Source organism: Lactuca sativa, chromosome 2, assembly GCF_002870075.4.
Source record: "Lactuca sativa cultivar Salinas chromosome 2, Lsat_Salinas_v11, whole genome shotgun sequence".
NCBI classification, from domain to species: Eukaryota; Viridiplantae; Streptophyta; class Magnoliopsida; order Asterales; family Asteraceae; genus Lactuca; species Lactuca sativa.
The window spans coordinates 8,998,733-9,012,396 of NC_056624.2; positions in this window are offsets into that span (position 1 = coordinate 8,998,733).

Genomic DNA, 13,664 nt, shown 5'->3' on the forward strand with positions numbered 1-13,664 from the left:
CAAGGAGACTGACAAAATGGAGAAGCTTACAAGAACTTACTTAAGGGAAGTAGTGCGACTGCATGGTGTTCTAATATCCATTATCTCCGATCGAGATAGTAGATTCACTTCAAGATTCTGGCAGTCACTACAAAGTTCCCTGGGAACTAGGCTAGACATGAGTACAACCTACCACCCACAGACAGACGGACAAAGTGAGAGAACAATACAAACTTTAGAAGATATGCTGAGATCCTGTGTGATTGACTTTGGAAAGGCATGGGATATTCATTTACCCCTTGTCGAATTTTCATACAACAATAGTTATCATACAAGCATAAAGGCTGCTCCGTTTGAAGCCCTATATGGTCGAAAGTGCAGATCCCCTCTGTGCTGGACTGAAGTTGGCGATACCCAGTTAGCTAGAGGAAGAGTTCCTGAAAGCACTCTCACCGGTCCGGAGATCATACGTGAAACGACAGAGAAGATCGTTCAGATTTGCGAACGATTGAAAGCCTCAAGAGACCGACAGAAAAGCTACGCTGACCAAAGGAGGAAACCTTTGGAATTCCAGGTAGGAGACCACGTCTTATTAAAGGTCTCACCGTGGAAGGGTTTAATACGATTTGGAAAGCGTGGGAAACTAAATCCAAGATACATTGGGCCTTTCGAGATTCTTGCCAGAATCGGCCCTGTGGCTTACAAGCTTAACCTACCGCGCGAACTTAGTAACATCCATCCAACCTTCCACGTCTCAAACTTGAAAAAGTGTCTGTCCGATGAGACTCTTGTTATTCCACTCGACGAGATTGAGATCAATGAGAGCCTCAACTTTGTGGAAGAACTAGTAGAAATCATGGACCGAGAGGTCAAACAAACAAAACAAAGTCGCATACCCATTGTGAAGGTTCGCTGGAACGCCAAGCAGGGACCTGAATTCACATGGGAACGCGAAGATCAGATGAAACAAAAATACCCTCATCTCTTTCATGTTCACTAGTATCTTTACTACTTTAAATTTCGGGACGAAATTCTCTCTAACGGGGGGATGATGTGACAACCCGATATTTCAACTCTTTGTAATGACCAAAATGGGTCAAGTATTGTAACCACTTTTGAGTAATAAAATTTACTTTCATAATAAAATGTGCAAATAGTTCTATTTTATTTCCTTCTATGTTTAAATGTCTTTGAACCATGATCGTACGTAAAAAGAGCGCCCAAATCCGACTTCATATAGCGAAGTTATGATTTTCCCAAGTTCGGCTTAGCAACAGACAGCTAAAAACTCGAATCGGAGATCGAGCGACTTTTGGCCGAAATGACCTAAACGAGAATCGAAGGTCTCGACAATGGTATTCCAGCGGTAAAAAGTCTGGCAAAAACCGACATCAGATAAAGAAGTTATGAATTTTCAAAGAAATTCCTTAAACACGATGAGTTTATAATAAATAATAAAAAAAATAATTTCGGAATTTGCCGACGGAGTCTAAACGAAAGTTGTAGAGCGTAGTCTCACCTACGCGTGGATATAAAGACCATCGAAAACAGAGTTCGTATGAAGAAGATATGAATTTTTGAAGTTTATTAAATAAATTATATATTTATTTAATTCAAAATTCAGACCTTATCCAAAGAGGAGTCAGCGTCCTCATCCGGGTACGCGCTGCGTACCCCTGTACGCCCAGCGTACTCGAAGGACTTGGCCTCTGATCGTCCACGTCGCCATATCCGAGGAATCCGACCCGTCCGACCCGTCCGAAGCGCCGACCCGCTGTCCCATCCGACCCGCCGTCCCATCCGACCCGCGTACCCAGCAACCCGTCCCATCCGAAGCCGAGGCAGTCGAGGCTTCGGTCATGCATGACGTACGCGTACACGCTGCGTACGAGCGTACGCCCCGCGTACCGAGGCAGACCAGCCTTCCTATAAATAGGATGCGAGGACTTTCGAGAAAAGGGCTCATTTCTCTCCTCTCTCTCACAACCTTGCCTCGTTTTTCGTGCCCGTTCAAACCCAAAGCTCTGGTCTTTTTGGCTCAAGTCCCGAGGGTCGATTTTACTCCCGAGATTCCCGAGAATCCCGAGGAAAATCCGTTTCCCGAGACGAAACTCTGCCCGGTTTTCCACCTCGCTATCTCCAAAACTTTCAAGTGAGTTTCATACCCCTAAATCAACCTTTTTAAATAAATGCTTTTATATGCTTTCAAGGGGGGGATTACAAGTAAAACACATGAGTATTATCGTGTGTTACATAAAGAAACTCTTTTATATGCTGTTATATATTCAAATCACATGCGATTTATAAACCTTTAAGGAACTTTTATATATATATATATATATATATATATATATATATATATATATATATATATATATATATATATATATATAACATATGTTAAAATAGCGTTCTATCTTTTGAAATATAAATTTGTTATAATGCATGTATAAACTAAACTTTTCTTAGATTATTCTTGTCTATCTTAGACTCTACACCAAAAATCTATGCTTTCATAAACAAGTGATTCTTTTGCTAGGTATTTCTAAACAAACAAGACACACTTTTAGAAAACTATAATAGGTATAGTTTTACGAACAAATTTCTATCTCTTATGTACTAGAAACATGAATTTCAAGAAGTTTACTTTCGTATACAAGAACAAACGTAACATTTTAACAAGTAGATCTATTTTTATACCACGGTTTTGTGAGACACTAACTTCATGTACGTTCGAGTACACATTTCAAGTCCTGTATTATATACCAGAATCCCTTGGAGGGGGAGTATGGTGTTTGTGTATAGATCTATACGGGCTTGACAAACCTGCGCCCTGACTGTCAGCTGCAGTCCACCGTTTGGGGTGACAAACGTCATAACATTCCAACGCCTGAAGAACGTTGTGTATAGGCATTCCGAGTCAATAGTATGGTTATAAAACTCACAAGGGGTATTAAAAATGCATTGATTTACAAGGTTTTCAAACTCATTGGTTATTTTACACTTACATACATTTTGGAGACAAACATTGGTCTTGAGTGAAGGCTACTTTTATACTAGTAGAAAATATAGGATTTTCTAAACACAAACAAACAAAGATAAAAACATTTCATTTCATTCAAACATTGTCACTTAAATACTTATGAAATTCACCAGCTTAAATGCTGATCTACTCTTTCAAAATTACTTGTATGTCCCAGGAAATCAGTAATTTCAGGTATTCATTACGCTTTTGATGAAGGGATGCTGCGGCGCCAGTTTAATCTCGTGTGTTTAACATCATATTGTAATTAAGTTTTGAACATGTAACTTTTGACAAATGTAAACTTTCAATTATATATATGATGGTTGTATTGCTTTCTTTACTATGTATTCATTTGTTACGTTACCACATGAAGTCATCCGCCCCCGAACGTTTCCGCCGTTCAGGTTTGGGGGTGTGACAGATTGGTATCAGAGCAATGTTTATAGTGAACTAAGTATATCGAACCACATAAGATATTCAAACTATAAATGCTTAAGGGACTAATACTCTCTGACAAAACAAATTTTCTTTTTACGCTTAAGCAGTTTTGCGTTCAACTTAAATTGATAGTTCATTTAAGTACACTTACATGCATACCACAAACTATTTTAATGTTATACAACTATACAAGTATTTAGACAAGTTGACACTACGATTGAGACTCGATATATGTAATCAGATTTTGAACAAATATAGCGTGATCAACTATATTTGCCCGAGATTGGACCAACGTATATCGAGGAATGATCGTAGTAAGCAACAAGTCAAAACTTACCAAACCATTACAAGAATCAAACACAAGAATTTAAATACTATAGGAGTATTTGCTATCTAAACTTGTTTAACTTACATGTTTTGCATGTTCCGACTTTATTTAATTCTTATAACCCTATTTCTCGTACAGTCAAATGGCTGGATTTCACCACCCTGGCGACCCCTACTTTCCCAACCAAGGCAACGGGGGATGGATCGAAGATGATCCCGAAGAGGACGAGGAACCCATAGAAGTGGGTGATGACTCCGGTACCGACTCAGAGCCGGAAGTTATCGATCCACCACCCATTCAACCTCCCGTCTTCGTAAGGAACTTTCAAGGACCGACTCCCGTCTGGGGAAGTCACCTCCACCATTGGAGCCAACAGCAAAACCTACGCCCTCCCTACGGCATGTGCCGGGACTTCTATGATGTCCGCGGCGGAGGTTCGGCTGATCGAGCACTCCCGGTAATGGTGGGTAAGTTAGCCAATCAGTCCTATCAGTCTGGAGTTCAAGCTAGCCGACTCCGGGATATCAATGTGGAAGTGCAGGTTCACACTTATGACATCCGTAGACTGGACAAGATGCAAGACAATGCTCAACTCCAAACCGAAACATTTCAAGCACAAATGATTGCAGCCCTCGCCGAACTGAGGGAACAACAAGCCGCTTTTGATAGGCGTCTAATGGAGTCCAGGCAATCAGATGCGGAGTCAAGCTCCAAGCGCAACCTTCGACGCAAGTAGTGCTTGTCCAGGACTCAAATTTTGTTATAGCTTAGGACCTCGGCTAAAAGTATTTAAATTTCTCGAACTTTGTAATCGGAGACCCTTATAGGGGTCAAATTTTCATGATCATTGTAACAACTTTTATATTAATATAAGTGACACTATTACTACTATGTTAAGTACTTCGTTCGAACCTTGAATGGTCTTTGTGAACCCAAATACTTGTTTCATACCTTCAGTCTTACAAATAACTTTCATTCTTCTATTTTAAGACTCATACTATCATCTGTTGTTGAATTATGGCGATTTAGTTCATGAGACACATACATTTTCTATTCTATGAAATTCTTATCCTTGTCTTTTCAACCTATAGTTGAAGGATGCCTCCGTGTAGGAATCCAAGGTGAAACAACGGTGAGGAAGCACCTGTACCACCACCTCCACCACCCCAATTTGATGCTGTAATGTTTCAAGCAGCAGTCACCGCAGCGGTAGCAGCTGCCATGTCACAGATCAATAACTCGAGTACTAATGGCTCGGGATCTGGCACACACCTATCGAACCATGGCTCGGTGCTTTCGGTTTTGATTCTTGTTCAACTGAAGAGACCTTCTGTTTTCCTTTATGTGTAGCTGATGATTGAGATTGTTGTGAATGAACAGAATAGAATTTAGGATGGGGTTTAGAGAAATTAGAGGAGTTTGAAGAATTGGAAGAATTAGAATGAGAGAGCTTAGACTGAGATGACTTCTTGGTTGGAGATTGTAGGTGACCCTTTTGCTTTTGATCATTGGTGGGACAGTCCCTAGAATGTTGATCTCTTTTGTTCTCAGAAACGAACCTCTGCTTTCAGTTGGAATCATTCTCTGAACCGAACTTCTGCTTTCGGTTGGAGTCATTCTCGGAACCGAACCTTTGCTATCGGTTGGAATCATTCTCTGAACCGAACTTCTGCTTTCGGTTGTTGTTGCTCTCTTGCGATTCAACATGACTTTTCTCTGACTTTAAGTTCCTGTCTTGATGTGAGAAATAGGCATTCTGAGATTGCCAAAACCGTTTTCTTTTAGAGAGATTCTTCATGTATCTCTGATTCCTTTGACGTTTTTGATTTCTCATCTGCTTTGGTTGATGATGGATATTGGCTTTCGGTTTCTGTTTTTCTTTAGCTGGTTCACTCTGAATTGATGATGTTTCACTTAAAGAAGTGACTTCTTTTGCAGGAATTCCTTTTTCTTGAGGAATGTCTTTCGTTTCGCTAGTACTTGGCACATCGAAGTTATCAGGTTTATTCAAGGGTTCTGGTACGTATCTGCCTTTGCTTTTCCATGAGGTCCTTTTAGATAAGCCTACTGTCTCATCAGCATTATCAATAGGAGCAGACCAGAAGAACTCATCACAACCATCAACATTGTCTTCGTTTACAATAGCTGTGAGTTAAACAGTCTGATGTTCGGTTACGCCTGTGACCTTGTACACCTGGTTTGGAGTAGTTCTTACCTTTTGGTATACTACTGCCTTCTCTGCAAGAATCGGGGACTTTTGTTGGGACATACGAGCGAACTCCACTGAATTTTCTGAAATGAGATTCTTGTGGTTTTCGGGTTCGCTCTTGACAAATTCTGAACAGTCAACTGTATCCTCTACAGAAATTTCACTCATATTGTCATCCTCATTAAGCTCAGATGCATTTTCAACATTAATTTTATTTTCTGAGCTCAAGTTGGCATTTAAAGAGTCAAATTTTTGTATGGTTTCGGTTCTCAGTTTCAGTTTATCATTTTCATCCAGAAGGTTTTTAAGCATGTCCTTATGGTCCTTGGACTTTATGAAAGATTCGATTTTGTCTAGTCCATACATATACGTCGGATTAACATCCTGAGATGAAATAACACTTTCACAATTATACGCTTCAGCATTAATTTCATCTTCCTTAAACTCAAGGAAGGGTAAAATCATGCGATGAATCTTTTGTCCTATTTCACAATCCAAATGAAGCTGAGTGATATTAGTGTAAAGACGTTTAGCAATCAAACAAAAAACATTTCGATGTTTTAAAAGCTTTAAATTGTCTCTTTGCAAATAAATGTTTTCATCTTTTGTTTTGATTAACTCCGACTCCTTCAGTTCGATCCACATCCGCCGTTCCTCACTCTTCGAAGACACCCTGCTTAATTGGTCAGTTAGGTTAGAATTGGTGACTCGAGTTTGAGTTAAGCTACTATCTAGATGAGAGATTCTTGAATTAACGCTTTTTAGTTCTTTTTCGTATGAGCATTGTGGGACTTTAAATGAGACAAAGATGGATTGTACCTTCTTGATTAGTTCGTCAAGCTCGTTGAACTGCACGCTGAGCGGTTTAGCTGTAAAGCACATATCCTGTTGCTCCTTCATGTCTTCCTTCCCACCATCTGTGTTGTATCCCCTCATCTGAGATACGTCGGACACCATCAAGCACCTTCCTCCACTGCTTTCTTCTTTTGCCACATAAGCCTTTCCATGAGAAGGCTTTCTTACTTCATCATCTTCAGAGTCGGTTGACCAAACCTCTACACTACCGAACTCATCATCAGCTACTGAACCCTGCATAATTAACGCATTCATAGAGGGGTTAGCAGTAGATTTCTTTTTCCTGATTTCATCCAGCCTTTTCTGCAACAAAGCTTCTTCATCCTTTTCCTCATCCTTTTCTGCCATCTTTTTGAGGATGCAGTCTTTTGCGTAGTGGTTCTTTCCTCCACAATAGTAGCAACTTACACCAGAATCACCCTCAGCCTTCGGTTCCTTCTTTGATTCTTCAGCCTTCGGTTCATCTTTAACCTTTTCAGAACTGTAGCTCCCCTGCCAATTTCGGTTTTTGTTGGTGGGGAATCTCTTCTTGATGAACCTCTTGGGATTTGACACCATCATAGCATAGTCCTCAGAAGTGAGGTCATAATCTTCTAAGTTGATGTCTTCTTCATCCATCACAACTTTACTTTTGGACAGGAGGGCCAACGAACCCAGGCTTGAAACCACATTCTTCTCCTGTAACACGATCTTCTCTTGAGATTTCAGGATACCCACCAGTTTCGCCAAAGAATAGGATTTAAATTGCTCGTGCGCTTTAACTGTGGACACAACTACTCTCCACTCGGATCTGAGTCCGTTCAGAAACGTAACCTTCTGCTCAATAAGCTTCCTTTCGATGTCGTGTTTGATCATCTTGCTAAGAAGATGATTGAAGCGATCGAACGTTTGGGTCACAGTTTCTTCAGCTCCTTGCTTGAATTCACCAAACTCGGACAAGAGTAAGGTTTGAATGGAGTGTTCAAGATCTTCGTCTGTAGAGTATAATTCTCGTAACCTGTCCCATATTTCTTTTGCAGTTGTGCATGAACTCACCAGCCTAAAAGTATCTGATTGAAGAGCAAATCTGATCAATCTCAACGCTTTGATATTGAACTGAAATTTATCTTTTTCGTCTTGCGCAATATCTTTGACATCTTTCAGAAGATCATTATAATCCTTTTGAGTTTTAATAATCCTTGAAGTTGCTGAATGAGAAAAGGGTCTAGAAATGATTGCTTCCCAGATGAGGTATCCATTATCCTCAGATCCTATAACATAGTCTTCAAAGTGATGCGCCCAGACTTCATAATCATGGGTGTACATGATGGGAATCTTCATTGTTGATCCAATGCTGTTCGAAATATTAATAGGATTAGATTGCGACTCGTCCATAATTGATCGAATAACCTGTTCAAAGATCAGACTTGTAATAAATCAAATTAGGGCAAAACAATAAATATCGAGATACGTCAATTAAGAGATGACGGCTCAATAAATATCAGTAAATACGGAAAACCCTAATCGAAACCTTTTTCACAGAAAAGAAGTGTATCGATTACACAGCCTCCTGCTCTGATACCAATTGATAAATTAAAAACTAACTTGAAGATCGATTAGATCTATAAAACAGGTAAAGAAATAAACAAGTAAACAGCAAGAACACAAGAATGGATCGAAGATGTCGAATGATTAATAATCAATCCTCAGAAGAGCTCGATAAAGAACTTCTACTGTAGAGGATTAGGGTTTACAAGAATGATGAAAGAAATCTGTAATTTTTCTTAAAATGTTATCTATCGTTTTTATCAATCGATTACCTAATATGCATGCAAGCATATTATTATATACTAAACCCTATCAGCTCACGGTTGGACAGGCCCAAACCGGAGAAACAAAACATGGATTATTAACCGAGCCCAATAGACGCAATACATCAAAATGCTACGCTACCCAACAGTGGTAAATCAAGTAAGAAATGATAATCAAAGTGACACAAGTGAGTTACAAGGAGAGCCCTTTATCCTTGATAGGATCTCCGATATAAAACCTTAGGAGGTGATAATAATCACTTGTCTTGATGTTTTTATTGATATCAAAAATCGATTTACAGAGATGAATGTGTAAATGTAAGTACAAGTATCATGGATGAGCTAAGTGTGTCCCTAGTGTGCTAGTTACATGTGTTATTTATAGTGTAATGCTAACAACAATAAGTACTATAATTCCTAGAACCTCCAGAATCAGCATATAAACGTTATTTGATTTGGTATTCCAGGTCTTTTTCCTGGTTGAGATGACTCTTTGTTGAGAATGAGTCTTATGATGACTCGTTCTGCACATGTGAGAAAAATAAATAAAATATAGTTGTTATAAGTGTTAGAAATATTAGTGGTAATTGTTAGGATCTTAGGATATGTTTAAGGATCCCCAGGCTTCAGAAGTATTCGAGGATCCTGAATACGATTCAAAGATCCTGCCCCTAACAGCACCAATGGTCATTATGTTCGATTAGTGTCTAAGTCCATAACTATAATTGGTAAGACTTGACCCGAATCGGCATGGTCCATTTGGGTTGCATGGCATCGGGACATTTGGATAGACCGTTTGTGAGAAGAGGACATTTGTGACATATTAATATATTATAAGTTCTAATATATTAATATAAAATTATGTTATTTAATTAGTATTGATCAAGAATAATTTTGGACTTAATTTATTGATCAAAAGAGAATAATTAAATATATGGGGATTGGTTGTGTAAATCATTCATTCTTATATATGTGGGCTTATGATCCAAGATTCTGTAACGCCCGGGTTTCAGGGCTAAGCATTTTTGTCAATGTAATAGTCTAGGTCAACTCTTGTAACTCTTTTTGAAGTAATAAAGATGAAATATTTGAGTATTATGTGAATTATGTGTGTTTATGTGTTTATTATTTAATTATAAGTGTATAATTAATAAATAATAAAAATAAGTGTCAAAATTAAAGTGTGAGGTAAGCCCGATATCTCTATATAAAGTTGTAGACTATGTCTCAAGGTTTCCGTACATATAAAGAACGCCGAAATCCGAGTTATAACGAAGAAGTTATGGCCCGTCGAAGTTTTACGGCAAAACCGGCACGGCACCGGGAAGCGTAAATAGTGAATTTACGATAGAGTGAGATTTAGCCTTAGTAATATAAACAAAAGTTGTAGAATATGTTGAACTAAGAACTTCGGTAAAAAGAACGCCCAAATCTGACTTCGTATGAGGAAGTTATGATTTTTCTAAAGATTCGGCTTAGCAGTGCACGACCCGAAACTCGAATTTTAGTTCGAGTGGTTTTTGGCTTACGCGGCCTAAATGAGAGTTGAAGATCTCATTAATAGGAACTCAACGGCAAAAAGATGGACGAAAACGGAGTTCGTATGAAGGAGTTACGAATTCTTCGCGGTCATTTAACAGTCTAAAGGCCTCCTACTGTTAAATTTGAGATCGGTCGAGAATTAGCCGACGGAGTCTAAATGAAAGTTGTAGATCTTGATTTTACCTACGCGTGGATATAAAGAACATCGAAAACGGAGCTCGTATGCGAGAGTTATGATTTTTCTAAGTTCGAAGGCTGACACGCGATAGGGGGTGACGTGGCACCACCAGAATTGGACACGTGGCACCACCAGAAGGCCACCACATGGACCAACTCGGCGAGTAGGTCCCCCCCTACTCGGCGAGTAGACCAGTCAGCACCCCTATAAATAGAGGTGCCGGGCATTCACTTCTATTCACACCTCTCCAACATTCTTTCTCTCTCTACACTCTCTCTCTAAGCCTCCTTAAGCCCCCTAAAGCCTAGGTAAACCCCCTAGCACCCGAAGGAAGCCCCGAGGCTCCCAGAGTTCCGAGAAAAGAGCCTTTCGGCTCGGGAACGCTGCTCCAGCGAAGCCCGGTTTTCGAGAAAACCCGTTGTAAGTGAGCTATACCTACCCTAACTTTAGTTTAGCTTATGTTTTAATATAGTAACGTTATTAGGAACTTATAATAAGTACTTGGGCTATTATTATGAGTATTATTAACGCTTAATAATACTCGGACTAATTAATTTGTCGCGGTTATCGTTAAACTAAACCCTAGTGGTACCGATACTAGGTTTTATCGAAGGAATATCGTTTTGAGAGTATCGAAGCGTCGTCCGAGTGCTGAGTCACCACCTTTCAGGTGAGTGCATAGTTACTTTCAACTTACACATAGATATGAAGTATTTTATATAAATTACGTGCTATGTGTGCATATTATCTGAATACTTGCTATCTATGCTGGATGAACATTGTTATACACGTTTTCAATGATTTAAACTGTATATGTATTTTATATCTACGAAAATGTTGGGGTAAAACATGGGTAGATGTAATAGCTGATGTGTGATAAAATGATGAGAGGCCTCGATGTTGATGTTGTTGTTTCTGTCATCTAGCGGAGTATGGATGACGACCACGGACTCTTCTAGACAGTCCAGTGGAACACTAGCAGGCTCGCAACCTGTAGGTGTTTGTGAACGATGTGTTCACCGGTGTACTCCATCCCCCACATGGTTGCCTTTAGGACATTTATTGCTGAGGAATCCCCTTAGTAGTAGTGTCCGTCCCGATGATGATCCTTAGGCTAGGTCCCTTATGATAGGTGTTTAGGGACGTAAAGTGAGGATAACGGGAACGGGTAATCGGGTTATTGTTGATCGATGAAATTAATAAACTTATTTATTGTGGGTTGAAAACCCTATGTGCTCACCAGGCTCCCAAGCCTGACCCACTCAGTTTTATGTATTACAGGTAGTGGCGCATGAGCATAGATGTGATGTTTTGGACGAGGGATTACGGATATAGGCCTGTAGATATGAAATAATGTAGTAAGGCTTATATTGTACTGTTTATGCTTTTGATCTGTACGAACATAACATCCCAAGTCTTTTAATGAAATACATTTCTATGGAAATGCTTTTGATAAATCTTTATCATATCTTGTTTTGGGACAAATTCTGCAACACTTTCATTTGAAATGTAACTCTGATTTTTAAACAAAGCATAAACAAACCGGTCTTTTCTGGCCGTGATTTTGGGGATGTCACAGTTGGTATCAGAGCATTAGTTTAAGCGAACTAGGAATTTGTAGGATTTCTAGACTTAAACTTAGAATGCTAAGCGATGATTGTGAGGTGTGAGCACTAGCCTATTTTAGGAATTGTGCCTAAAATGCTTTTATGTGCTAAATGCTTTGTGCATAATATGCTGTTAATTGTTCGGATCTATGGTCTGTTGCCGACCGGATCTGGAAACCTTATGTGTTTAGGATTCTAAACGTACGTCTACGATATTAGAACTAGCATGTAAACGTTTCGGAGTGATAAGGACGATTTAAACGTCTATCCTAAATAAAGATCTGAATTCGCCTTATTCGGTGTATAGATCAAGATGGTAAGGACCCGTAGCGGAAACGTAAACGCAAATGAGAACGGACACCAACCCCCAGTGGTTCAGCAAATACCTATTTTTGAAGAAGTTGCACCTGAGCCAGTTACCATGGCTAGAGTTCAAGCCATGATTCAGGCTATGCTAGCTGAACAAAGGGAAGAAATGAGACGGATGCTCCGCGAGAATAGGGACGACCCTACCATACATGTTGAACCGACGGAGCCAGTTCCCGAGCCATCTGAGGAAGGGAACTATAGCCGTCAAGTGAGTCAAATAGGGACTCAAGGTGAACAAAGGGATGGCCCAGAAGGGAGAAACAACAAGGATGGGCGGATGTACAAAAATTTCTTAGGTGCAAAACCACCAAGTCTCTCAGGAAGCCCAAAGCCTGTTGAGATTATGGACTGGATCTCCGAGATGGAGATGGTATTTGAGAGCTGCGACTGCAACGAGAAGCAGAAGACTGTCTTCGCTGTGAGACAATTGAAAACTGGAGTCTTGAGCTGGTGGAAGCTATTGGCAGATACAATGCCACGGGGAGAAGCTCTGAAAATGTCATGGGATGAGTTCTTGGAACAACTGAAGGAGCAGTACTGTTCAGAGATAGACCTGATTGATCTGAACAATGAGTTCCAAAATTTGAAGAAGGGGAGAATGAGCATCGATGACTATGCTGCTGCATTTACGGAAAAGATGAAGTTGTTTCCATACCTAGTGCCAACCGAACTTTCTAAAATTGAGAAATTCGCAAACGGACTGCCGGCTGACTTTGGCCCAACAGTCAAGATGGCAACCACTCTGAAATCAGCTGTTCGAGCAGCTAAGAATGTGGAGACCCAACAAAAGGAAAGGGGTCTGGAAAGGGCTGAGGTCGGTGAGAAACGGAAGTTCGATGGATCCTCGAAGTCCAACAAGAAGAGTAGATTCTCGAAACTTGGTTCGAGAGGAGGAGGATCAGAAACCAAGTGGTGTGACAAGTGCAAGAAGAAACACTTTGGGAAGTGTGATGGAGGGGTCACTTGTTACAAATGCGGAAAGCCTGGGCACTATGCCAATGAATGCACCCTCAACCAGAAGGCCTGTTATGGGTGTAATGAAGAAGGGCACATTTTGAAGGACTGCCCGAAGAAGAAGGAGACAGGAAGACCCAACATACCACCGAAGCCGAAGGCAAGAGCCTTCCAGATGACGCTCGAGGCTGCAAAGGAGGCAGCGGATGTCGCTTCAGGTACCTTTCTTGTAAATGGTTTGCCTGCAAATAAACTATTTGGTTCCGGAGCCAACTACTCCTTTGTGTCGCATAAATTTGGTGGGAAATTAGCATTGCCTGTAGAAAAACTAGATAATACCCTGATTGTAGAAGTTGCCAGTGGAAAATTCGTACCTGTTAGTAATCGTAT